This window comes from Dermacentor variabilis, chromosome 7, assembly GCF_050947875.1.
Source record: "Dermacentor variabilis isolate Ectoservices chromosome 7, ASM5094787v1, whole genome shotgun sequence".
NCBI classification, from domain to species: domain Eukaryota; kingdom Metazoa; phylum Arthropoda; class Arachnida; order Ixodida; family Ixodidae; genus Dermacentor; species Dermacentor variabilis.
This window is the reverse complement of record NC_134574.1, coordinates 7,913,705-7,939,895: the sequence shown is the minus strand read 5'-3', so window position 1 is coordinate 7,939,895 and position 26,191 is coordinate 7,913,705. Positions and strand designations below refer to the sequence as shown.

Sequence of the window (26,191 nt, the reverse complement as noted above, 5' to 3'; positions counted from 1 at the left end):
TTTCAGTAATATGAAGTGTCGGCTTACTCCTAAAAAATGTGAATGGGGTTCAGAAAAGGTAACACAAAGCATAGCAAAAATTTATTGCACATCGTAGTAATAGCAAAGCACTGCACATCATACATTCAGGGTAATTCAAAATACAAGCTATCACATTTACACATGCTTCTGTGTAATTTGAAAGAAAAACATTAAACATTGAACACCCACTAAGAAATGGGGAGGCAAGGATATCGCCTTCCACTAAATAAAAAATTGAGACGTTCGACCTTGAAGAAATATGCAACTTAGAGCACCCTCCTAAGTTTCAGCATTTTCATTCTTTCCTGCTTAGCGTTTCGCTTGCAATTCTGGGCCTTGACATAGAAGTGGAGCCTAGTAAGAACATGAAACTTGACAATTTTGTTTGTGAGGGACATACTGTGATTACGGCAGCCAACAAGGGTCAGCTTTCTCAACTGCAGGAATGAAAGCAAATTCATGATGCTGTCAGTGTTGATTTGCCTTACGCTAAAGCAGTGGGTGAAAGTGTTCTCGAGAGGTCACGAGTGCATTGAGCTTGGCTGATGGGTAGAGCAAGCCTCGTCGGTCAACAGCAGCAGTGAGGCATGCTGCAGCTGGAGCTGCTTCATCCTCCCCTTGTAGAAGCTGCACTCTGCACATTTTGTGCTTGCAATGCTCTTTCTTGCTACATAGCCAGCCATGTAATGTATAAGTCTGGAATCGCTGGCTTGAACCACCATGCCAGCATGCTGGATGTCGTGGCCGCATTCACTTAGCACTTCATGTGCTTTGGCAAGGTTGCCTACATCCAGAAGCTCATCCAGTCTCCTTTGAGTGGTCTTGTCGTTTCTGCTTTCAGCTCCCAGCAGGCTCCTTAGTAGTGCTGAAGGTATATTGCTTCCCATTTGTTACTTAGCCAAATTCTGGCAGCTTAAAGCATTCACAGATATCAGAAATTGGGAGGGAGTTGGATGATCATTGCACCCAGACATTTGCCGCATGACTCCAAACAGTCTCTCCAAAGGGTCCTGGTCCTGACACAAACGGGAATTCATCATGTAGCGGAAGTTCAACTTCGTTGTCACATAGCGGAGCAGGTGCAAGGTACTTGATAAGGTTACACGAAATCCCTCTGCTGTACTGCGACTAAGGAAGCCTTCAGGGCCAGCAGCTGCTTCCCATGCGTCCAAGTAAGCCAAAAAACTTTCAATGCACTTCTCGTGTGTACCTCCAGGCCTGAGTGCATCTAAGCTGCACCTTGATGTCATGGCCTCAATCAGCCTTCTCATTTTTTCCACAAAGCTGACTGTTGCAGCCGTGCTCCCATGCTTTTCTTCAATCTGTTCATTATACAAGAAAAGACCTCTCAGTGTTTCATCACTGAAAAGCCTGAATGCGTAATTAACCTTCATTTTCTCGAAACCGTTCAGCCGCACGGCTGATTTATTAATATGAGGCATGGCTCCGAGGGTCGTGTCGTGCTGTTCATCAAGGTTTCGGGCACAATCAATAGGATCAACACTGGCACGGCCTTCTGGTAATTTCAAACCTGTTCGAACAAAAACATTCCTGACACACTTCACGAAATGCAGAAAGTCAGATATGAAGAAGGGGAAGTGTTCTGGGTCAGTAGGGTGCTGCCTTCTACAGACCGTGTTTTCTTTTCGGCTGTGTATGCCAAACGAGTGCCACATACACCTGCCCCACGCAGCTCCATCAGTAGTGATGAAATCTACGTGCAAGCCGGCATTTTCGCACATGACCACAGCTTTGAGGATTATTTTGCCTAAAGTGTCCGACTTCGCATTGCTGTGGGATGCAAACACGCTAATAATCTGGTGCCACATTCCAGTAAAAGGCAAAACCAAAACGACAAGGCCATGGTCACATGTCATAGAGTGCTCACTTTCAAGTGTGAACTTTCCAAGGTCCTCAAAACCTTCGATGGTGCCAATGGATGCTAAGCTCAAGCTTTCAATAGCTTGATCTCGTCAATTAGGAGTCCGCCATAGAGCTGGAATGAGTCCATTGATTTTGTTTTTTCTGCCACGACACCAAACACCTTCTCACTAAGGCCGAACCCACTCCTGTAATCTTTAGATATCAGCCTAAGGATGTTCGAGAAGGCAAGGTCATTATTTTGTTTCTGCGTATGTGCTCATAGAGTCTGGGGCTCTTCTTGCACATTATCAAGCACTCCAGCGCCCACTTACTTTCGTACTTCATTCCTTTCGTACATTTTCTTTTCGACGCTGCAAAGCACGCCTTGACCTGCTGCTGCTGCTTCATGGGTAAGGCCTTGACTGCTTCCTCAAAGACTGCAGAATCAAGCTGTGTATTCTTTTGCTTCAACTGCTCAATACGTAATTTGGCTTGAAGGACACTTAGCCTGCGCCTTTTCGCTTGTGCTGATCGCAGCTTGAACCTATACGAAAGCAACTGGACCCCGGTTTTTACTTTTCTTCTTCTGTAGGATGCCTGATTAAGCAGCAGTCTCCTGAGGTGCTTGCACTGTGTACAGGCTTTTTCTGGTGTCTGAGCAACTCCGCGGCAGGATGAGCTGAAGGTTCTGCTACCACAGGTCTTGTCTTTGCGCTTGGCGTTTGCTTCAAATTCGCCAGTTTTACCAAATCCTCTGCTTGGGATCAAGGAGTGCACGTTGCGAAGCAATTCTTCTGCCATTTCCATGTCACTAATATGAACAGTGTTGACTTTTGTGGCTTTCACAAAAACCGTCGCCTGAACTGTCTTCTCATTTGATGTCATCAGCACATACTTTTCAAAATATATGTTCTCACCTTCTAGAGCACACACACTAAACACCGTGACGTTGCCGGCTCCAGCAATCAGGTGTCTAGCCCAGTAAGCGCTGGGAAGATCACACTTGTGAACATCAGGAATTTCTGGCGCTTGGTTAAAATCGCTTTCTGCACTACACAAGTCCGTTGGTTCTGCACAAACAGACATACTTGATTCCTGGCGCCGGATCTTTGAAGGCAAACCGCAGGTTGAAGTTCTTGATGTCCTTTCCTTCGGCACTTTCTTCGAGATATATGTGGGAACATTGGGGAATACGGTTGGAACCACGTCGGGTTCCAGCACCGGCCGCTCTCGCGGAATCTGCACAGTTTCACCGTTCATCACGTGCGTGAAACAACGTTCAATAAACTGCTCGCCAAAATGACGCTCACATAGCACCGACTTCGCGTCCAAAGATTTGTCGGCATGGGGGACGGCTCGTCGCCAAGCTTCGAAGCATGCAGGGTCCTTCGGCACAGAAAAGAGACACACGCTGACCCTGCTGCCTCGACGACACATAGCCGGACGTGCAGCCAGGGGCGAAGCAGTGATGCTGCCTCGCATTTTTTTCGTTGGGATTCAAACACTTTTGAAATTCGTATCATCTCGAAATTCGTATCAACCGTAATCGTATCATCGAGATTCTACTGTATGGGTGGACAACGTATACCCATTTCGTTTGTTGAACAAACTGTACTTCTCCAACAGTGAACTCTTGAACATCTTATTGCTTTTGCACCATAAAACCCTACATAACTAACATTAGTCTTATTATGTCTAGAGCATCGTGTTGCTACAGTACCTACAAAAAACACGCATATATGGTCTGTACCTCAGTTTCACACAACTTATATGTACCAAACTTTGGCACACAGTGCCCCAGCAATAATAAACACGTGTGAAAATACAACCAGTTGCAGTAAACAAGGTAGGTTCATACTTCCATTGTGTGCTAGAAAAAGACTAAGTATGTATAAATTATATAGATTAGACTGTTTGCAAATCATTTTCTTTTTGCTACATTTTCACTGTAGCTGTGTGACTGTAAATATGCTATGTACACAGTGAATTTTTAAACCGCCTCATAGTGTAGCATTAGATTACAGGATTTTGCATTTTTACCTGCACACTCATTATGATGCCATCGATGGGGAGCACTTGGCTATAGGTTGTCGCACACACGTTTGTGTATGCCTTCGAATAAAGTTGTGAGTTCAGCGCTGTCCTGTGTGTTCCTGCCTTCTGTCTTCGTCGTCTTGCGCTGCCCCTTCAAGATGTTTATGTATTGCAATTTGCTTGTTTTCATTTTACCTTTGTCACAGCGTACAGTAGGCTACCGTTAATTCGAATTTTCGCTTAAGTCGATCATGACCAAAGCTCCCTGCTGGTGCCCATACATTTCTACATGGCCAAACCTCCGTTATTTCGATCTCCGAATTGGCCTTCGCACGAAGGCCGCAATTAGCCTTCGCCACATAACGCGACTGTATTGCAGTGAAGCTGCAATACAGCGACTGGGTTTGGGCGAGGCAGAAACTAGTTTCGAGCACCATGCGGTAGTTGACACGAATCTCGGTCCATGCTCGTGGTGCAGCGCAACAGATGGTTTGTGTCCACAAAGCAAGATAACGAGCGCGCCACCAAAGGTCGTCTGCTCACCCAGTTCATTGCTCACGCACAGTTGCGCATTGAAGCCTCGCAACTGGAGTAAAACACGTTGTGGAGCTAGTTGGTGCATAGCTTTCAATAGAATAAGCGCCAAAATTGACGGCACACAAGAAGAAATACAGACAGGACAAGGCGCTTTTCTATTTCTTTTCTTCTTGTGTGCCGTCAATTTTGGCGCTTATTCTATTGAAACCTCGCAACTGGTTATTAGAGTGTTTCAGGATAGGGGCCCCAAACATTTGGGGCCACTGTGCAGCAACTGTGCATGTGTGAGACTCAAACTGTGTTTGGGTTTTGCGTCGGGCATGCTATTTCACTGATTTAGTGGGCGCCCCAAAAGCTTTGCATCAACAAACATGTCACTAGCTATCAAAATGACGGCTCTAACCTAGCATCAAACTGGGCTCGATTCATGCTAACATGCAAAGTTTGCAAGCTTTCAGAAGTAGGAAAATACCAATACCTCAGCGTGACTATTACGAATAACTTAAGCTGGCCTACCCCCATATCTGACATTTGTTCGACCACCCTTTGTAAGTTACGGTACTGAAAAAGAAAACTGATAAGAGCACCACAAACGTTAAAGGGCCCCAAGCCACCTCCGATATTTTTAAACATTTCAAGTAAATATGCACATCAAGTTCAGAATGCTGTCACGATAAATGATGTCAAATGCTACAGCACTATGCGCCGCGGGCGCGGCACAAAATCAAAAAAGAATCCTGTGCTCCTTTCCGAGTCTTTTTGGTATAACCAGCGCTCATCATGACGTCATCAGGGTGCATCTGGTGATGTCATCAGGAGCAGACGCTATCGATTGGTCGAACAAGAACCTATGACTTCCGATTAGTCTGCTAGCAGGTACGTGCGCTCCCTGCTCTTCCTCGTTATGTTGCTCGCTTGTGCGCACTTGCGCATCCGTAACCACGACCTGCAACATAAGTGCCAAATCGCTTGCATTCCAACACAGTCTTGTTTAGCGGTCTGATTAGCTGCAGAAAGAGAGTCTGACAGTATTTTGCAATACCTATAAGGCATCCGTGTGCGGTGTTTGGCTGCCAGAGCGCCGACTGGAAAAACAAAACAATGTGACACTGGCTGCCTCATATGAGGCAATGTCCTGCACAATGCCTGGCTTGAGTGCATTGGAGTTGCTTCAATTAGTTAACCTAGTAATGTAATAAACACATATTTTGCTCAGTTATGTAACTCTCCTTCTCTTTGCATTCTGCGCTCCCGGAAATTGTCGTACGCTGCCTCGAGGACACCAGCATTCAGATGGGCTGGAGAAATATGGGTGCCGAGTAATGGAGTCATAGGTTCCTTTAGCTATGACTTCTGTCACCTCCCTGCAGCAAACATTTTCCTTGGCATTTATGCTTGCCACACTAGACCGCACATGCACCTGCATTGATGATTATTAGCATGGTACGGGCTAACAGCCAGTGAGCGAAAACGGCAGAACGCACCAATCCATATCGTCGCCACGATCTGGGGAAGGCGATAACGGCAACTGTTCATCTCCATTGGTAGTGCCTTGGCATGGCGTGTCACCATACTGATCCAGTCTATTGATGAGCCTTTCTAAATGTGCACACAACACAGGATCCATAGTGGCACGCTTCGCAGGAGCACGGGCCGGCACGGCAGCAACAGCAGGTAGCCAGTAAACGCAGAGTCGCAGTAACCGAAAGTGAACAATGTTTTGAAAAGCGCACTGGCGATAACGTTTGTCACGTGACATTTGGAGGAGCACTCGGTGAGGAGGAGACCAGCCGACGAATGGAGCGCAGCTAAGAGTGAAACAAGCGAGGTCTGTGTTAGGCTCTCAATGCCTAATGGCATTACAGAGAGGAGTGGATTATGCATATGTTATACATTGTTAAATAAAGCAGTTTAAAAAGGTGAATGGTCATGATTGCTGGCAACTGAGGTGGGGAGGCGGTTTTTATTTTATTTATTTACCGAAGTACCCACAGCACCTTCAACGGGCATTACAGTGGGAGTTCTATTCAGATGCGGTCCTTGACAGGAATGAATGATGGAGAAGGTTTGTACGGCAACTTGACACTGTCAACTCAAAGTGATATGTAAAGAGGTGGTATAAAGTCGTGTTTTAATAGAGGATTAGTTAAATAAATTTTATGAAAGAGATAATCAGGTGAGCTTTTCTTTTCTTGATTTAATGCAAAGAAATAATATTCAGATGCCGGAAGTTCAAGTAACATTAGTCATCTTATATTTCTTCATAATATTCTATTCAGTAAAATTAATGTAACCCCTTGAATGTCGGGACAAATTCCAGAAACGTTTTTAGAAGTGCAAAAAGAAAAACCGTAATACTCATTGTGTATTTTCTTATCAAATTTACAAGGAACTGAACACACACATGCAAAAATTTACATGTTAACTCGTCATTGGCACGAGAGGATGCTCATTGTGATGGCGAGTCATCGGCAGCTAAGGGCTTAATAGCCCCTGAATGTTTGGAACCTCTTAAAGGGACTGACAACCAATTTTCATGGTACCCGCTTTTTTTTTTTTTTTTTTTTCGTGCAGTGGAATTCTTACTGGCCAGAGCGACTAATCATGAAGTAGTAACGTAGAAAACACCGTGGAACATTTTTCATCAGAATTTTTCTATCTGCAGTGAGGATGGAGTCGTTCTCTACAAGCATGCTGAAAACTGTGATAGGTGAGTGAGCGCAATAGCTATTATAGGCCGACACTACTGGAAGGCAGACAAGGGCAGCCGTAGGTGTGAGAAAGTATTATTTTGTTTATCAAGGCAATGTTTCTGCATTTCATGTTTTCTAGAAGTATTAAAGTATTTATGTGATAACAGTTTCCTGTCCAACTACTTTGGTATTTGATTAGTCAAAACGAAACCAAGCGCATCGAAAATGAAATGATGCTTCTACACATGATGTGCGGTCCGTGTTGCTGTAGCCAAGCGTGCGCTTCTGATTTTCGATGTCATCTCACGAAGACCTGAGCAAGCTGGAACAAAGGATTTTAGCTCGCATACATGCTCAGAATGTATATCCTTACGAAGTAGCACCCGAACGTCATGCTTTAATGGACGAAAGTGGCAAAGGAAGCAACAAATCCAACTTGCACGATACACCACAGACCCCGCCACAAGCAGCGCACCTAGAGAATGCCAATTGGTAAATGCTCACTCGCACTAGGCCAACCCGGCACCGATTTTGGTCTGCTGACTGTTGGCGACAGTGTTTTTTCCTTCGTGTCGGCGCCTCTGTCATACTACCGACGCCGACAATCTGCTGACGGTCAGCGGAGAGCTCAGCGTCGATACAGGGTGACAGAGATGCCAACACGAAGGTAAAAAAACTCGCCCATTTATGGTTACGGCACAACTTGTCGATGGCATCGTGCATTACAGGGAGATCATAAAACTCTGGGTACTTGCAAACTCGTGCTATACTTGCGCGCGTACAACAGCATGTGTACAGCCAGCATGCGGGACAATGCAAGCGCTTCGCTCATTAGCGAAGATGCTTCGCTCATTAGCGAAGACTTCCTTTACTTCGTGATACGCATAGAATAAAGCGCAAGTGTCTAATATGCGAACTGCAATTTAAGCAGTAATTATTCTGTACTTAAGTACATTCGACTTACGTACGGTAATCTCTTGACTACGTTTCAAAATATCAAGATTTTAATGAGAGCAGCATTCCGGGCAAGTTGGTAATCCATTACTCAAATGATATTGCGCGACAAAAAAAAAAAAAAACACGGACATGAGAGAAGACGACGCACCAAGCGCAAACTTTCAACTAAGTTTATTGTGCCACTGCATCGAGTTGAAAGTTTGCGCTTGGTGTGTCGTCTTATCTCACATCCGTGTCGTTTTTTTTTTGTCGCGTAATATCATTTAAGTATCAAGATTTCACCACCAGGCCTCGCCACTTACTGGTTTTTCTTACTTTCTTTGCCAATTTAAAATTATATTTCCTACTTAAACCGCAAACAGCATGCTGGGTTCTATCACTATAAATCATGGTCATTTCATTTCCATCAACGTCTCTCAACACATTCTGGCCAATTGTTAGTCCCTTTAAGAATCAACAAGCTTGTGAAAGCCATAGTCACTCATTAACTCCAATGTTTGGCAAGAACAAGCAGTCATAAGTACAGTTTTTTTTTCTGCAGTCAATAGAAGAGTGGAATTCTTTTCTGCTCAATATTTTTGAAGCTAACGACTTTCTATTTGCAATGAAATGCCTCTTTATCTGTGTTTTCATATGTTGCTGACTGGACATGTTGTTGGCTACTGTTGATTTTTTTGTTTGAATCACTTGTAATCTTGTGTGATGTAACCCCTTCTGCATGGGCTAACTTCTGGCTTGAAGGAAATGAAAAAAATCACAGCAGCACTCGTCTCACAATGATTGTTGATGGTAATGCGAATAGCATTCGAGCAATGGAGCGACAGACCGTATTTTTCATGACTTTATTCTACATGCGTACTGGTGATTTCGAGAATTTCATTGCTTTGGCTATTTGCCACATACTCCATTATCGTCCCACTTTGCTATGGCACTCACTTGCCAAGACCACCCATAAGCATGGTGGAATGATGATGACAGTATGACACCAATGCAGTGACAATGCAATTATAGAGGAGTGATATTGATAGTATGACAAAGGCATACGACGACAATAAGGTGTCGATTCTTAAATTATGATGATGGCGCAACGACGAACGACGACATGAGGACAGTGAGATGATGACTAAATGACAACGGTGTGATGATAACTGGATGAAGAATCTGGAATGATGACAATGGTGCGATCAAGGCAGCATGATGATGACGGTATGACAATGGATGCACAATAGCATCTATCTGACAACAATGGCATGACAACAGCACCCAATCACAATTGAATGATGACAGCTGATTACAGGGATGGAAGTGCTGCTCCAATTGCACCAAAACTCCAACTTCGAATGAAGTCGCTAAATTTTGTGGGATGTTCATGTTCAGTGACAACCACACAGCCATGTGTTGGCTAGCATTTAGCCCTAGAAGTCAAGCTAAAGCAATCCGTTTCAGTGTTGCCATCATTGAAGTGAATGTGTTTGGTCAAACATTGAAACTTGGCCACTGGAAAAGGAAAATCCTTTGTGCTACACAATGTATGACAAATGTTTTATATAAGTCTTGTGTTTGGGTGATACGCAGACCAGCTAAACATGATTTGAACTGGCACCTTTTTCATGGTACAGGTGGGGGAAAAAAACACGCTCTCAACTGAATGAATAAATCATATGGTCTGTCGTTATACATTTTAGAGCTCGCTTGTACATCCTAGTGGTAAATCTGCGTCGATTAATGCTACACACCATGCATGTAATGTTAAAATATATTCCACGTACATGACATCTGGTTAACAGGTTGGTAGTGCGGCACGATGACAAATGAGCTGCTTGCTCTCGTGAAATTTCATGACCCGAAATATCTGATGGCAACCGTAATCATAATTCAAATTTGCACTGCGGGTACTCTATATTTTGCACAACCACACTATAGAACATCAGACTTTTGCAGCCGCAAAATGCTAACCGGGGATGTAAATAAAAGTAGAAGGCTACAGTGCAGGAACCGACGGAGACAAAGGAGGCACACACTGCATACTGTGTGTGCCTCCTTTGTCTCTGTCGGTTACTGCGCTGTAGCCTTCTACTTGTTCAACCATCAAGCCCAACTGTTTACAGAAGGGTTGAAATCCGGGTCAGTTGGTACATAGTTGCTGGGACTACAACTTGCTGGGACTGTGCTGTTTCTAATAAAGCTCAGTTGATAGTCCAGTCGTTGTGGTGTGAACCACTCCTTTTGTACTTAATGTTTTTCACTGGTTTTTTCCTTCAACCAACTGCTTACTCTGCGAGGATGTAATGTTTCGATTTTAGTTTACCGTAGCAACCGAATGGTAGTCATAAAAGGTCAGAGAACACGCCGACAGAAATTGCTTTACAAGCAATGATATTGACGACGCAACTTGTGCAGTTAAGAGTCCAAAAATTTTTAAAAACCATTGTTTTGCATTCAAAATATCGGTTGCAGTTTTACATTGACTTTATTGTGCAGCCCTTATAATCGAGCTTGTGCAAAATATTGGTTGGTGACGCTGATCAGAAAGCCACCGAACACTTCTTTTCTCTTTATTCTTTTCATAAATGTCAGAATTCTTCCTTTCTTCTCACTAAGTTATTTGGAATACTGGTAAACATGCAATGACCAACAAAGTAACTTTGCATTTATTCGTGGTACTCTACTATTCCATCTGAATATCACCAAGAAATAAAAAATAACTGAAGGCATTACATGAATGGCATTCACTTGTTGATGAGTGTTGTCACTGTCAGTATTGGTCATTGTGCACAAATAGGTCTAATTAGCTGACTTTATAAACTCACCAACTCGGCGAGATGTCAATGAAAAAGTTGTGGAAGATGTTAAAACATGAGCGATAACTTGATTTAAAGCAACCTAGGATTTCCTTACCAATATCCTTATCCAATAAGTGAGGTAATTATTGTTTACTAATTCAGTATTAGTTGCTTGTGCACAACGAAAAAAAGAACCTCTTGATTAGCATTCACAAGAGTGTCAACATAAAATGAGTGCTTTTCGTGTGAATCCCTTTGTTTTTTTTTTTTTTTTTCATCTACATTTTGGGAATTTTTCAGGACATGCTGGCATGTCCAATATGTAACTGAACAGTGAAGGAACGCATATAGGTTTCTTTTGTTGAGCCTATAACATTTTTTTTTCCTTTAGTGAACTTTCCTCGACCTTGCGGGCCTCTGCAGAACTGATTTGCCCGAACCTGATAGCGTTCTGCAAAGTCAAATAGAGAACATCTTTGCTTGATTTGTCTGTATTTCCCTCATGTTGAGCCTTATGTAGCATGCTTCAAAACGTGCATCTTCTGCTCCGAAACGAATAATTTCTGCTCCAAACTTGCTCCAGTCTTCCAAATTTGCTGCTCCCAGAGCTGCTCCAACACTTCCTTGGCTGCTTCCATCCATATGATGAGGATAAAATGAAGAACAAGAAATTACATTGATGGATCAATAAAGGTGCCGTGACGAGACAGGATGACAGTTCAATGACGTTAGTGAAGTGACGACGATGGGCAAACCACAGTATGACTGCGATAGCATGATAACAACGGTATGATGACGACATGCTGAGAGTCGGATGTTGAAGTTGTAATAAAAGTGCGATATGTCAGTATGATGAGTTAACCATCCTTGTTTATTGTCACTTCTTCTCCCCCCAACCTTTCCTTTTCGTCTTCTCCCTTACACTCCCCCTCTTTAAGTCTCACCCCTCCTGGGCTGATGGGGAAAGGACATTGCTGACAGCTGCAACTTCTAATTGTCCACTGTTCATATACCCAACAGTCTTGAGTACGCTTTGCTGCACATGTTTTCACAACCAGGTACGGACCAAGAATTTTACCTCAGATCCTGGTAGTCCCTTTCAGACAAGAACAAAGTTGTTTAACTTGATATCAGGTATATGTCCACAATGCCTCTGGCATTTCATTGCTGTGGGATATCTGCTGCGCTCCTCGGTGGTTTTTGTTTGTTCAGTTAGCTGAAGTTTGTCGGAAATTCCAAGCTACTGGTCGGTGGACAGTTTCAGCACTTCACCTTAGTGGCGAAATGGGGGCTACATCCAAGGCTTGTGGTATTTGTCCTGTTATGGTGTGCAACGGCTGCTTCTAGAGAGCACTTCCATCCTTTTCGGAAATTTGAGTACATTGACATAAACTGCTTTATATCACTGATAACTCTCTCCACCAATCCATTGGCTTGGGGGTGGTACGGAGAGCAGCACTGCAGCACAACCCCGTGACTTTCTGCCCACTGCTGAAACTTCTTGCTCATGAATGCGCGTCCATTGTCCAGACTAATCTTCAATTTCGAAAACATCGCTCGGTCAAGAAGTGCAACAACACTATTTGTATCTTCTTTTCCAGGGCATGCAGCTACCATGCTTGTGCATCGGTCGATAGCCACTAGAAATGACTGTGTTTGGCGCACTCCTTCGCTCTTCTTTTTCAACTTGGCACTGCCCACATGCACTACATCGAAAGGTGCATTTGAGTGAAGTGGTAATATGAGCTCATGCGGCCACGGCCAGTACTTTGCCTTTTTGACCTGGCACAAGTGACATGACCGAACATAGTTGTCTACATCTCTCTTCATATTCTTCCACGTGAACCTCTATAGAAACTTATAGGTTCGCCAGAAACCATCATGACCGCCAGAGTTAGGAGTGCATGGTACATGTGGAGCACTTTTGGAACGAGTCTCCGGCACCACGAACCTTCCATGGTGAACTGTAGACTTTCGCATCCTTCCTGTAGTTTCATCATGTTTAACACTTAATGTGTAACTTCGACCACTAGTCTAGCTAATGCATTTGCATCCGTCAACCCGCTTCCTGCCCGGTTTATCCTCAAAATCATACTGCTGCAGTTCGTTTATCCAGTGTGCCAGCTTCCCTCTTGGCTCCGACTGACTGAGAAGATACGTCAGAGCCTGATGGTCCGTATACAGTTTGAATTTTCTGCCGTCTATGTATTATCTAAACTATCGCACTGCCATAAAAACGGCAAGGGCCTCTTTCTTTATCATAGCGTAGTTGAGCTGAGACGTGTTAAAGGCGTAGGAATTGTACCCTACGACTCGAAGTTGTCGATTTAGTGGAGAACTGCAGTCTCTCTAATGCAGCACTGCCCCTGTACAATGATGTGATGCATCTGTGTTCATCTTGAACGGCAGGCTGAAGTCAGCGTTAGTACTGGGTCAGGTGAGATGCAGTGCACTAATTCTTGATAGAATACTTCACAATCATCAGACCAAATAAAAAGAACATCCTTTTTTGTCAGCTCGGTCAGGCGCTTGTCATCTTTGCAAAATCCTTAATGAAAGCCCTGGAGTGCCCTGCTATTCCAAAGAAAACTGTCAGTGAATGAAGGTCATGCAGCTTCCTAAATGTGGAAATCCGATCTACAGAGTCTTGTTTGTTACTTTCGGTAGCACCGTCGAACACTCTACCGAGAAAAAGGACCTTGGGCTGAAAGAAATCGCCCTTCTTTTCCTTTATGTTCAGATTCGCATTGCTGAAGGTGTTCGGTGTGCTCCTGCCCAGATCTAAAATATACAATGATGTCGTCAATGTAAACCTTGCAAAAAATTCTGATATATGGCTTTAGAACATTGTTCATCGTCTTCTGAAACTATGCGGGTGAGTGTCACGAAGGCGGGAAATTTTTTTAGTCTCCTCTGACAGTGGCACTTGTCAGTGACTTGGACAAGCGAGAAAATATTTTACAGCCCTCGGTTTCATTGATGATTTCATCAATAAGTGGCATTGGAAAAGGAAATAAGTCAGTCTGTTTGTTGACCAGCCTGTAATCAGTACAGAGATGAAATGTGCCATCTCCTTTAGGAGCAATGGCGATCAGAGAAGCGAAGGCAGAGGTTTATGGGTGGATTACACCGGCGTCGAGCATCTTCTGTATTTCTTCCTTCAACCAACGTTTCTTCTCTCACGACATAGTGTATATGTTCAGATAGCTCCCGACGCACATTAGCTCGGGATACAGCTTGATAACGTCCGCCGCTGTAGTGGGCTTCCGTTGATGTTCAGCTAGTGAAACCGAAGCTTGTTTTCTAAGTGCACTGACACTTTCGTACCGAGAATACTTTGAGTATATAAATCGTAATGCTCTATTTTGCACCCTTTCCAGCCTATCTGCTAAGTACTGTTGATGAAGCTTCCATACTCTAAGATGGGTCTAACTAAGGTTTTGTAGACGTTCAACTTTACTTCAGCAGGTGTCATGGCTGATTTCCTTCGTAACGATCCTAGTGTTTTAAGCGCTTTTGCACAAGTATTATTAATATGCACATCCCATTTCCAATTACACGTAAGTGTTACTGCTAGATATTTAACGGTGTCAGCTTGTTTGAGCTTGGACCCATTTCATGTGTAGTTAAACCTCAGTTGCAATTTTTTATGACTGACACTCATACATTTAAATTTCAATACATTTATTTTCATGCCCCACTTCTCGCACCACAGAGCAATGTTATTTAATGACATGTTCAGTTTCAGTTGATCATCTGGTTCCCACACAACTGTGTAAATCACGCAATTGTCAGCGAAAAAGAGGGATTTTCACCCCATCATCGACACAAGAGCTGATATCGTTAACATATATGAGAAATAATAGTGGTCCAAGCATGGATCGCTGTGGTACACCGGAAACCACTTCGAGGTTCTCTGATTCACTATTATTTATCATGACATATTGTGTGTGGTTTGATAGGTAAGCTTCTATCCATGTTATTACTGTCGAATTAATGCCGATGAGCTTTAACTTGTGAATTAATTGGCAGTGTACGACACGGTCATAAGCCTTACAAAAATCGATAAATATACTGTCAACTTGTTCTCTGCTATTTATTACTTTTGTGAAGTCGTGTTATTTCTAAAAACTGAGTTACTGTCGATAGTCCTTTCCGGAAACCGTGTTGCATCGAATTTAATAAGTTATTTGCTTCCAAATAACTCGTAATCGATTTATTAAGAATGTGCTCCGGAAGCTTGCAGCAAGCACTTGTAAGAGATATGGGTCTGTAGTTGTCAACCAGCATTTTATTTCCTTCTTTGTGAATAGGGATTATCTTTGCGTGAAGCCAGTCAGTAGGAAGCGTGGCAGTTTTCAGTGACTCGACAGAAAGTGCGTGTAAGAAAGGAGATGTTTGTGGCACATAACATTTTAAAATACATTTGAGATACTGTCTGGATTGGGCGACGTTTTAGAGTCTACCTGTAAAAGGAGGTGTAGCACGCCATCCTCAGTTATTGCTATGTCAGGCATCAAAGAATTAAAAGCTGTTTCGGGCATTCTTAGTGCAGTTGTTCTCGTGAAAACAGATTGGAAATATTCGTTGAAAGAATTTGCTATCTTGTGTTCATCCTCAACGACTACTCCCGCAACTTCTAATTTCTTCGTGTGGTTTTTTGGCTCTGCCAAATAGTGCCAGAACTTTTGGGGTTCAGTTTTCAAAAAGTTTGCTGATGTTTCAGAAAAAAATTTACTCCTCGCTGTCTTAATTTCCAACTTCAGTTGACGCGATAATGCGAGCACCTCTCGTGTATTGCTTTTGTTATTTATACGCATTCTGTTCAGGTGAATTATAGGACTTGTTACCCACAGGCTTTTGCGTTTAATCCTTTTATACTTTGTTGGGATGAGGTTTGATTCGCAATGCTCAATCGCCTTTTTTTGTTTTAACCACCGGCTGTTCACGCATCGTGATGGTCCGTTTGAGAAATTGTCTAAAGCTATATTAAGGTAGTCAATTACACTCATCTTCTTCCCTATTATAATCTTTAACTGCTGTGTTTGTGGGACTGGTTGTGCAATTAATATTTGTGTTCAAGTCACAAAACGTTAATACTAGCATCTTGTGATCCGAGATGCCTTCTTCTACGGTAACTGTTGGACATAATGTGTCTGACAGGAAGGCGAGATCAAGTACCATACTAGAATTACCTTCCACCCTAGTAGGTTCCTTAACCATTTGGGTCAAAGAGAGTCGGAACATTATGTCCAGGAGCCATTCACAGCTATGCACTTCCTTGCTGCCAAAGGCCAATGCATCCCAATCAATTCCTGAAAGATTGAAATCACCAGATATTAGCAATTTAGTCCGATCGTTAACTTTGTGATGTAGGAAGTTGTGCATTTTTATTAGATAATCCTCTGTCTCTTCTGGGCTTCTGTAAATGGCACCTATTAGTATTGAAGAATCATTAACTCTTAGATTGCACCAAACACTTTCATGGTTAGCTATGCCGGCATCTTGCTAGAATGGTAAACTTTGTTTAATGGCAATAGCCACCCCACCCCCACGGCCATCACGATCTGAACGTAGCAGTGCGTAGGAGGGAGGGACTATTTCCGAATCGTGTATATTGGAATGTAGCCATGTTTCCGTGATTATCACCACATCGGGGGAGTAAAGTAGCAATGGTTCTTCTAATTTTGCAGTTTTATTGACTATACTTCTGGCATTGAATCTTAGAATCGCAAGTGGTGCGGGGGTGCTATTGTGTCAGTCGTGCTGACTGCTAGTACTGCTGTCAGTTTTTTGCCGATGATTCAGTAGAACTTGCTTGTTTTTTGCTACATCCCGCAGGTACAGATCATCATTAACTTTAAGTTTGTTGAACAGCAGATTAACCTTATCACCTTTCTTGCGTTCGTTTTTAGATGAGTCCCACAACTTTTGACGTGTTTCTCGGACAGCCGCAGAAAAATGCTCCGATATCAATATGCCACTGCCTTTCAATTTGAAGCAGTTGCGCAGAGCTGTAATCTTTTCGGTAAAATCGTAAAATAGCAGGATGACAGTTCGTTCACGACGGGCATTTTTAGAACCACTTTGGTGAATGTGTTCTACCGAACAGACCTCAATGCCTAATTTGTCTTTAAACGCCTCTTGTATTACAGCTTGTTCAAGTATGGCTTTGTCTTCTTCATTACTTTCCTTTAGACCGAAAATGACCAAGTTATTCCTGCGACCACGATTTTCTAGGTCATCAATCTTTCTGTTTAACTGTGTTAATTTTTTTTTTTCAGAACGCCGACTGCTTGTACACATTCTTGTACTCTTTTGTGGTTTGCTGTAATGTAGCAAATGATGTTTCCATTTCAGTCAACCTCCGTTCCACACCCTGCAAACCAGATTGCAGTATACCTTGTGATGCTTTAATCTCGGTCACCATTCTGTGTATCTCATCCAGTTTATTCAGTTATCCAGTGGCATTCTGAACAACTTAGATGACATCGAGGAAATAATACATGAGTTTAATCCTAGGCTGTTCTGCGTTCAGGAAACACACTTGGAAACATCAAATACAAATTCCTTAACACACATTATTCCGCAAAGATAGTCATTATGGCAATGCCGCCTTTGGTGGTGTGGCTATTATAGCTTAGAGGTCAGTTGCTTGCCAACACCTCCACCTTCAAACTAATTTTGAGGCAGTAGCACTTAGGGCAATCCTATTCGACAGGCTGGTTACGGTCTGTTCACTTTACGTACCACCCGAATATCGTATGCGACTAAGGGAACTTGAAACGCTTGTCAATCAGCTCCCTGAGCCATTCATTTTAACTGGTGATTTGAACGCCCATAATACGCTTTGGGGCAACCTGCGCTGCGATGCAAGAGGGCGTACTGTAGAAGACTTTCTTTTTGTACCGGTGCAGTTCTGCTGAATAAAAAAGAACCCACTTTTTATAGCACCACACGTAAGTCATATTCATCAATAGACTTAACCATAGCCTGTCCATCTTTAATGACGTACCTTGATTGGAAAGTCCTAAAAAACCCTTACGGAAGTGACCACTTCCCTATTCTCTTAACTTTAACAAAACGAGCTGATTGCGCTCTCCAGGTTCCCGATGGAAAATCGACTCGTCGAATTGGGAACTCGTTGAAAATATTACGTATTTACAGCGCGGTGATTTGCTTTCTTTAAACATAGGTGATGCAGTGGCATACTTGACATGTTTTATTATTGACGCCGCTGAAAAATGCATAAAACAAGCTAAGGACTTGCTAATAAGCGTCGTTTGCCTTGGTGGAATGACGAATGCAAAGAGGAACGGAAAAAACAAAATAAAGCTTGGGGCCTGCTTCGTGACTCTCCAACTGCGGAGAACCTCATTAATTTCAAGAAGGCAGAATCACAGGGCAGGAGAACACGTCGACGTGCTAAGCGAGAAAGCTGGGAAAGGTACATATGTAGTATCAATTCGTACAAGGATGAGGGTAAGGTATAGAACAGGGTGAACAGATTAAAGGGTAGGGAAACACAACCGCTTCCTTTAGTAAATGTTCAAGGCGACACCATGAAAGATCAGGCAGATTTTTTGGGCAATTTCTAGTGCATCACACTATGCGCCAACTTTCCTAAGTTCAAGGAACGCATAGAGCGAGAGCACCTTGAACGAAAATGCGCAGCAGATGAACCTTACAACCGTCCCTTTAGTCTCGCTGAACTGAAGGCTGCTCTCATTTCCTGCAGCAACTCAGCACCAGGTGGTGACCGCATTATGTATGCAATGATCAAGAATATGTGTCCAGAAACATTGAACACACTTCTGTCTCTCTACAACACCATCTGGGTATCGGGGCATATTCCATCCTCATGGAACATCCCAATTCATAACCAAGGCAAAGACCCCGCATTAGCCAGTAGTTATAGGCCAATAGTACTAACAAGCTGCATGTGTAATTTATATTAAAAAATGATAAATCGGCATCTAATCTATTTCCTGGAAAGCAACCGTCTGCTTGATCCCCTCCAATGTGGTTTCAGGGAGGGTAGGTCAACAATAGACCACCTTGTTTGTATTGAGGCAAATATTAGAGATGCTTATATACGCAGACAGTTTTTTCTCTCTGTGTTTCTCGACTTGGAGAAAGCCTATGACACAGCATGGCGATTCGGAATCCTGCGAGACCTATCTGCAATGGGCGTACGGGTCAATATGTTAAACATGATAGAAAACTACTTGTCTAACCGCATGTTCCGTGTTAGAGTGGGCAATGCCTTGTTCAGACTGTTCACTCAAGAGACGGGTGTGCCACGAGGGGGCGTGCTTAGTTGCACCCTCTTCATTGTGAAAATGAATTCCCTTCACAAAGTCATTTCATCCTCAATGTTTTATTCAATATATGTGGATGATGTGCAACTAGGATTTAAGTCTTGTAACCTTGCAGTCTGCGAGCGCCAAGTCCAACTCGGACTGAACAAGGTCTCAAAATTGGCAAATGACAATGGCTTCAAGCTAAATCACCTCAAAAGCTCCTGTGTACTTTTTTCTAGAAAGAGAGCCTTGATACAAGATCCTGCTATTATGCTGCATAAACAACACATACCACTCAACACTGAACATAAATTTTTAGGCATAATACTTGACTCAAAACTAACCTTCATTCCTCATATCAAGTATCTGAGAGCCAAATGCCTTAAAACAATGAACATCCTGAAAATACTGTCACACACAACATGGGGAAGTGACACGAAATGCCTCCTGAACCTCTACAGGAGCCTTGTACGATCACGGTTAGACTACGGTGCCGTAGTGTATCACTCTGCTACGCCAGTGCTCAAGATGCTGGACCCTGTGCATCATCTTGGCATCCGCCTCGCCGCCGGTGCCTTTAGGACAAGTCCCATCGAAAGCCTCTATGTGGAATCGAATGAATGGTCCCTAGATCTGCAGCTGTCATATTTTACTCTTAATTATTTTCTGAAAGTACATGCTAACAAAAATCATCCTTGTTATCCCACCATAAACAATATGACCTCTGCAATGCTCTTTCATAACAAACCTACAGCCAGAGAGCCATTCTCGATCCGTGTGAGAAAGCTGAGCGAGCATATGGATGTTCCTATTCATGAAAATCGTCTAATGGCTTCTGCCAAGCCGTTTCCACCGTGGTTGTGGCGCATCATTGACTGCAACACATCATTTGTAGAGGTAACGAAGCACGCTCCAGAGGCCCACATTCATATGCATTTTCTCGATCTACAATTTAAATACTCGTGTCCAGAATATTACACAGATGCGTCTAAATCACATGCTGGCATGTCGTATGCAGCCGTCGGCCCATCCTTTTCTGAGTCCGATCTTCTCAACCCTCAAACAAGTATCTTTACAGCAGAGGCGTATGCAGTATGGTCGGCTGCGAAACACATCAAATAGTTGAAGCTACATAAGGCGGTCATATACACAGACTCATTAAGCGTTGTGAAAACATTGATGTCATGCTTCAACCACAGAAATCCAGTAATTGCATATCTTTTCTCTCTCCTCTGCACTATTTATGCCTCTGGCCAACATGTAACAGTATGCTGGGTGCCTGGACACAGAGGTATTGAAGGTAACATCCTGGCAGACCGAATTGCTAACTCCTTAGACACGAAAGCCATACTTACGGAAAAAACTGAGAAACTACTGGCAGCGTAAACGGGACGTTGAAATCCTTAATATACTCCGCATAGTTAAGCCACATTTAGGATACTGGCCATCACTGACCAAGTCCAGATGAAGCGATGTCCTGTTCTGTCGTCTCAGAATAGGGCACACTTACGGTACACATAGCTTTTTGTCGACTGGCAGTGAACGTCCAATGTGTAGTAGATGTGGGGAGACACTCAGTGTTCACATTTCTTCCTAGAATGCTGCAAAAATTGGAGGACGCTTAAGCTTCACCTTCAAGAGTGGAACGCGACAGCGTTCCCATCGACCCGCCAAGGGGTGTAAGACAATGAGCTACAGCGCAGCGACTACGCGCCCCGCATTGGACGCGGTGAGCGTCGAGCAACGTGGCGTTCGGCGCGACAACGAAATGTGCGCCTGAGCAAGCGACGCACGCCTGAGCCTTAGAAACAGCTCGTTTCTAAGGCAACACCGCGTTCACTAGAGGCGCTTTTGTACCGCTTTGAAGCATCGAACTCATGGCTCAGTGGTAACGTCTCCGTCTCACACTCCGGAGACCCTGGTTCGATTCCCACCCAGCCCATCTTGCAAGTTGTTTTTTATTCAGGAAGTGCTTGCTGGGATTTATCGCTCACGGCCAACTCCGCCGACACCGACGACACCGGCTTTTCTGCGACACGAGCTCCTTAACGCTGTCGTGTTAAAACACAAGTCGAGAGGAAAGGACACTTCCCCTTAGCATATATTTAGTGTATACCACTTCACCTGGCACTGTTTCTAGGCAGAGAACCACTATTTGGCATGCAATCTACCTTAGCCTTTTTAAATGACGTTGACACGCTCCATGTTTTCTGTCCAAGAAATTCGTAACACGGCCTCTTGCGAGTGGCCACGGTTGTGATGTATAGCACATGCCTCCGGGCCCTTGTGCTCAAGGTGTCCGCTGAGGCTGTTGTGCTACTCGTCAACAACAATCTCCTGTTGATTTATATTCATGTAACACGATAACACCATTGTTGTACATCCTCTACTTATAGCATACCCTACTTCAGTCATTGTCATATTTTTATTCCTTATGCGTTTTAAGCAAATTATAGCTCTCAATTTTAGGCCTCTCTACAGCCACGTCACATCAGCCATTAGTCAATTCAGTGCTCATCACCACTGCATTGGCGCTCTTTGGCCACACTTGGCCCTTGCGCCAATAAACACTACATATCATCATCATCATCATCCAGTTTATCCGGACCAGGGTTCTCCTCTACATCACCACTAAGTTTCAACAACAATTTGGTTACGTGAAGTGATTCACTGCAAAAGGACAATATGCACTGCGGGCTTGGCAGCACAAGGCAGACGCAATTGCCGTTTACATATTTACCACAGGACTGTTTGTTACTAACCTGAAGCATGAAGATTGCACAATTTAGCATTGTGTGCCGGACGGTGCCGCCGAGCCCACTGAGCCGTCCGCCGTGCTGGCTCTTGCTTTTAAACGCTTCCCACGAAGTCCCGGATGTCACGGGTGTGCCGAATGTGTGTTCCAGCTGGGGCGAATCATACACAGGCTGCTGCGTCGTCGTCATCGATGGCAGCATAATGAACGGGTGAAACTTTGCAGCTTGGTAAAATTCCACTGTCATTGCTGAAGTGCAGTAGCCCGAGAGTGGTGGAAAGAATCCATCACCGGGCTGGCCTTTGACCAGGAATACCTGAAGAATGAAGATTACATAATTTAGCATTGTGTGCCAGACGGTGCCGCCGAGCCCACTGATCCATCTGCCATGCTGGCTCGTGCTTTTAAACGCTTCTCACAAAGTCCCGGATGTCACGGGTGTGCCAAATGTGTGTTCCAGCCGGGGCGGATCGTACATGTGCTGTTGCGTTGACGTCATCGGTGGCAGCTTGATCAACGGGTGAAATTTTGCAGCTTGGTAAAATTGCGCTGTCATTGCCGAAGTGCAGTGGCCCGAGCGTAGCAGGAAGAATCTGTCACTGGGCGGGCCTTTGACCAGAAATACCTGAAGAATGAAGATTACACAATTTAGCATTGTGTGCCGGACGGTGTCGCCGAGTCCACGATGCTTAGGTCCGGAATTTCGCTCTTGTTTGCAACTGTTATCGAAGCGTCACTATCTACTAAAGCCTTGACGTCCCTCCCATTTGCTTGCACAGAAACGTACACAAGCTTGGCACAATCGGTAAGGAAGATGGTCTCTTGAAATGAGAGAGGCTGACCTCCCTATGTCAACTTGATCACATTTTTACACCGCAGTGTGTGATCTTCATTGGATGAAGTACTGTAGCTGTTAGAAGCTCTCTCTTGATGCTGCAAAGTGCATAAATATTTCATGTTTATAAGCAAGTCATCAACAGTATGCAGTGTTCGTAGTTGAACCGCATGCTCTTCGGCAATCCTAATATAATCAGAGGTACGAGCGACGAGTCCAGTAAGGTGGAGTCAGCAATATGCAGCAGCTTTCTCTTCTCCGAAAAGTATTCTGCCAGAGTACCGGAATTATATTTGAAGGCTATAGCCCTGTCCCAGCTCTATAGCTTACTCTCGGAGAAAGATGTCAAAAAACTGTCTCTCAACTCAGCCCACGGCTGGTGCGCTCTTTGGGTGATTCTCAAGTCATGCCAGGTTTTCGCAATGCCTCGTAGGTACAAGCGCATATTCATAACCTTGCCAAGGTATTGTCGCCAACTATTTTGGTCGCACGCATACTCATAGAAACTCGGCCAAGCTTGAGCGTTTGCAGGTGACGAACCGTCATATACATCTGGTTTTATCAGTTCCAACGATGGCCGCCGAGAATGCTGGAAGTTTTTCGTCATGAGCTCTAGTATTTGTTGCTGGTGTTCGCTGTTTCCTTGCTCGAGTTCCATTATATGATGAAAAATGTCTTGCACGCTCTCATATATTCGGCCTTGTTCACTTGTGCTGGTCGTACCGGGTTACGTTGTACCACAAATAGCAAAAGGTCATTTGTGAGCATTTTGAACAAGGGATCAGTACTCACCTTCAGCAGGAAACCGTCTGCCATGGAAAAGCCTTGCCACACTCACGTGCCTGTCGCCGTATGCACAGATTTCAATAGCGTCCAAGCGCATGGTCCTCGGTGAAACGAAGCGGATGAGGTGCACAACACAGTGGTGAATTCTGTCGACTGCACCAAATTTGTAATAAAACTGAGATATGTCGGTATGACAAGGTAGCCATCTTTGTTTATTGTCACTTCTCCCCCAAACCTTTCCTCTTAGGCTTCTTCCTTTCAGAAGTTACATTTACGACGATGTTACAATGACCGCGATAGCATCACGACGACATCATGACAACGAATGCATGATGACGAATGTATAATGACAATGGCGTGATGAGCACTGTATCATAAAACGTGTACGATGAAGACGGCACGATGAGAGTCGGACAACGAAGCTGGTATGATAACGATGGCACAAGATGGCATAACAATGGATACATGATAGTGACTGTCTGACAATGATGGCATGACAAGGTTGGCATAATCACAATTGAATGAGAGCAGTATGATTGCAATAGAATGACGAAGAAGGCAGTATGACGACAGTCGGATGACGTTTCTGAAGTGATGACAATGATAATAAGACGATGGCATGATGACGAAGGCTTGGTGATGACAGCATGACAAAACTGGAATGACAACCGTGCAATGATCCAACGCATCATTAGCACAAACACATACCTAGTGGCCCGAGCAATTCGACCACTTGGCACCACTGGGTCGGCATAGAAGGCACAGTGACAGCCAGACGATAGTCAAATTAAGAAGCGGTAATTATCATGACTGAACGACCACGATGGCAATGTGACTAGGAATGCATGATGACTCTACACCAACAACGGTGTGACCTAAGCTTTTAGACAACCTGGCCCACTTGGTGTGGGTAGAAGGTGTGATGACGACATGATGAGAGTAATACCATGAAGTTATAATGAAGCCGATCAAATGACAGCAATGACACCACGAGCAGGAGCATATACCTAGTGGGCCAGGCAAGTAGACAATTTGGGCCGCTAGGTCGGTGTAAGAGGCTAGGTACAGTAAAACCTCGTTAAACCGTACCCGCTCAAACAGTAGTTTAGTTTTAAAAGTAGTAAAGTCAAATCCGCGACTCAGCGGCCATTGAACATAATGTGTTTTCTATCCGCATAAACCGTATCAGCTTATTGCATCGGTTAAAACGTAGCATTTCCACTTTCGTTGCGCAAACACGGTGCTGCGTCGTCTCCATCGGGCAGCCCGGCAGAACAACAAGCCTCAGAGATTGGAACAACGGCCTCCAAGCGCCCTGTGCAATTGCGCATGAAGCCACATCAACATCGACATAATTTCGACGCCGTGCCAGAGAGCGTTGTGGCGTCGTGCTAGAGAGGTCTCGCGTCATGCCGAAGCTCGGATAAAAAAAGACGCCGGGTGTTCAGCATAGAATAAAAATTCAACATCGTCCGTGCTATCGAATGCGACGCGAAGTCAGCGCTGGCACGCAGTGGGGATCTGCTGTTCACTACGGTGTGTGGCATTTGGAATGCGAAGAAGTTGCTTGGCAGCGCTGCTGCGACCACGAAGAGATGTCAGCTACAAAGTTCGACTTTTCGCCATCGTTGCCTCTGTTTTTACACCGCAGTGTGTGATCTTCATTGGATGAAGTACTGTAGTTGTTAGAAGCACTCTCGATGCTGCAAAGTGCATAAATATTTCATATTTATAAGCAAGTCATCAACAGTATGCAGTGTTTCGAGTTGAACCTCGTGCTGCATGCTCTTCAGCAATCCTAATATAATCAGAGGCACGAGCGACGAGTCCAATAGTCGAAGTGTTGACTAGTGACAGTGATGAGGACGACACGGAAAGCGACAGCACGGCCGATTCAGGCCCAACAGTGGCAGAAGCTGCGCGTTACGTCAGCCTCGTGAATGCAATCGTAGCAAAGAGAACAGGGGCGCGATAACCTAACTTTACTCCAAACGAAAAGTATTCCAAACTTTGGCACCCAGCAATGAAAAAGGCGCCCCAGGACTTCTGCAGCACTACTGCATGCGTGCACAGAGAATGCGTAATGCCAACGAGGAATCTGCCATGCAAGTGTTTGCAGAGAAGAGGGGGCTGGTTGAAAAGCTGGCACGCAGCTTCAGTAAGTTTGAGGCCGCGGTTGTCGTGCTTGGCCGCCACGGCATCAAACGAAAATAACACTTTTGTCGCGCAAAGTGAATAAATACTGCATGTTTTTTTCCCCTTTCATCGCACTCTCTCCGAGTTCCGTTTTCGACAGGTAAGTGGGCGATCTCATGCTATTTCGGTTAAACAGTACTACCGTTTAGTATGTACTTTTTCCGAGCTCCGGCCAACTACGGTTTAATGAGGTTTCACTGTAGATGGGCTCAAAATGGTTGAAGTAGGCAAAGGTCATCCCCTTCAAGTTGCACGGCTTCGTACGCACACTGCTACATTCGCATCTTCATTCTTTCCATGCTCAGCCCCGGACTGGAAAGGCCTTCCACACGACATCGCCGCAATCACCTGTACATCTAAGTTTCTGAATTGTATAACTACTGTATTTAACAGCGAATAATTTATGTTCATTATGCATTTTCTTTGTT

The 26,191-nt window shown here is 44.2% G+C and overlaps 1 protein-coding gene and 1 pseudogene across 1 annotated transcript in view; one reads left to right on the top strand and one right to left on the bottom strand.

The window, feature by feature from the left end:
* The window catches only part of mRpL11 (mitochondrial ribosomal protein L11), a 58,557-nt gene that overhangs the window by 28,851 nt on the left and 3,515 nt on the right, over positions 1 to 26,191 (top strand). The window lies entirely within an intron of this gene.
* On the bottom strand, positions 272 to 23,597 carry LOC142587984 (uncharacterized; annotated as a pseudogene).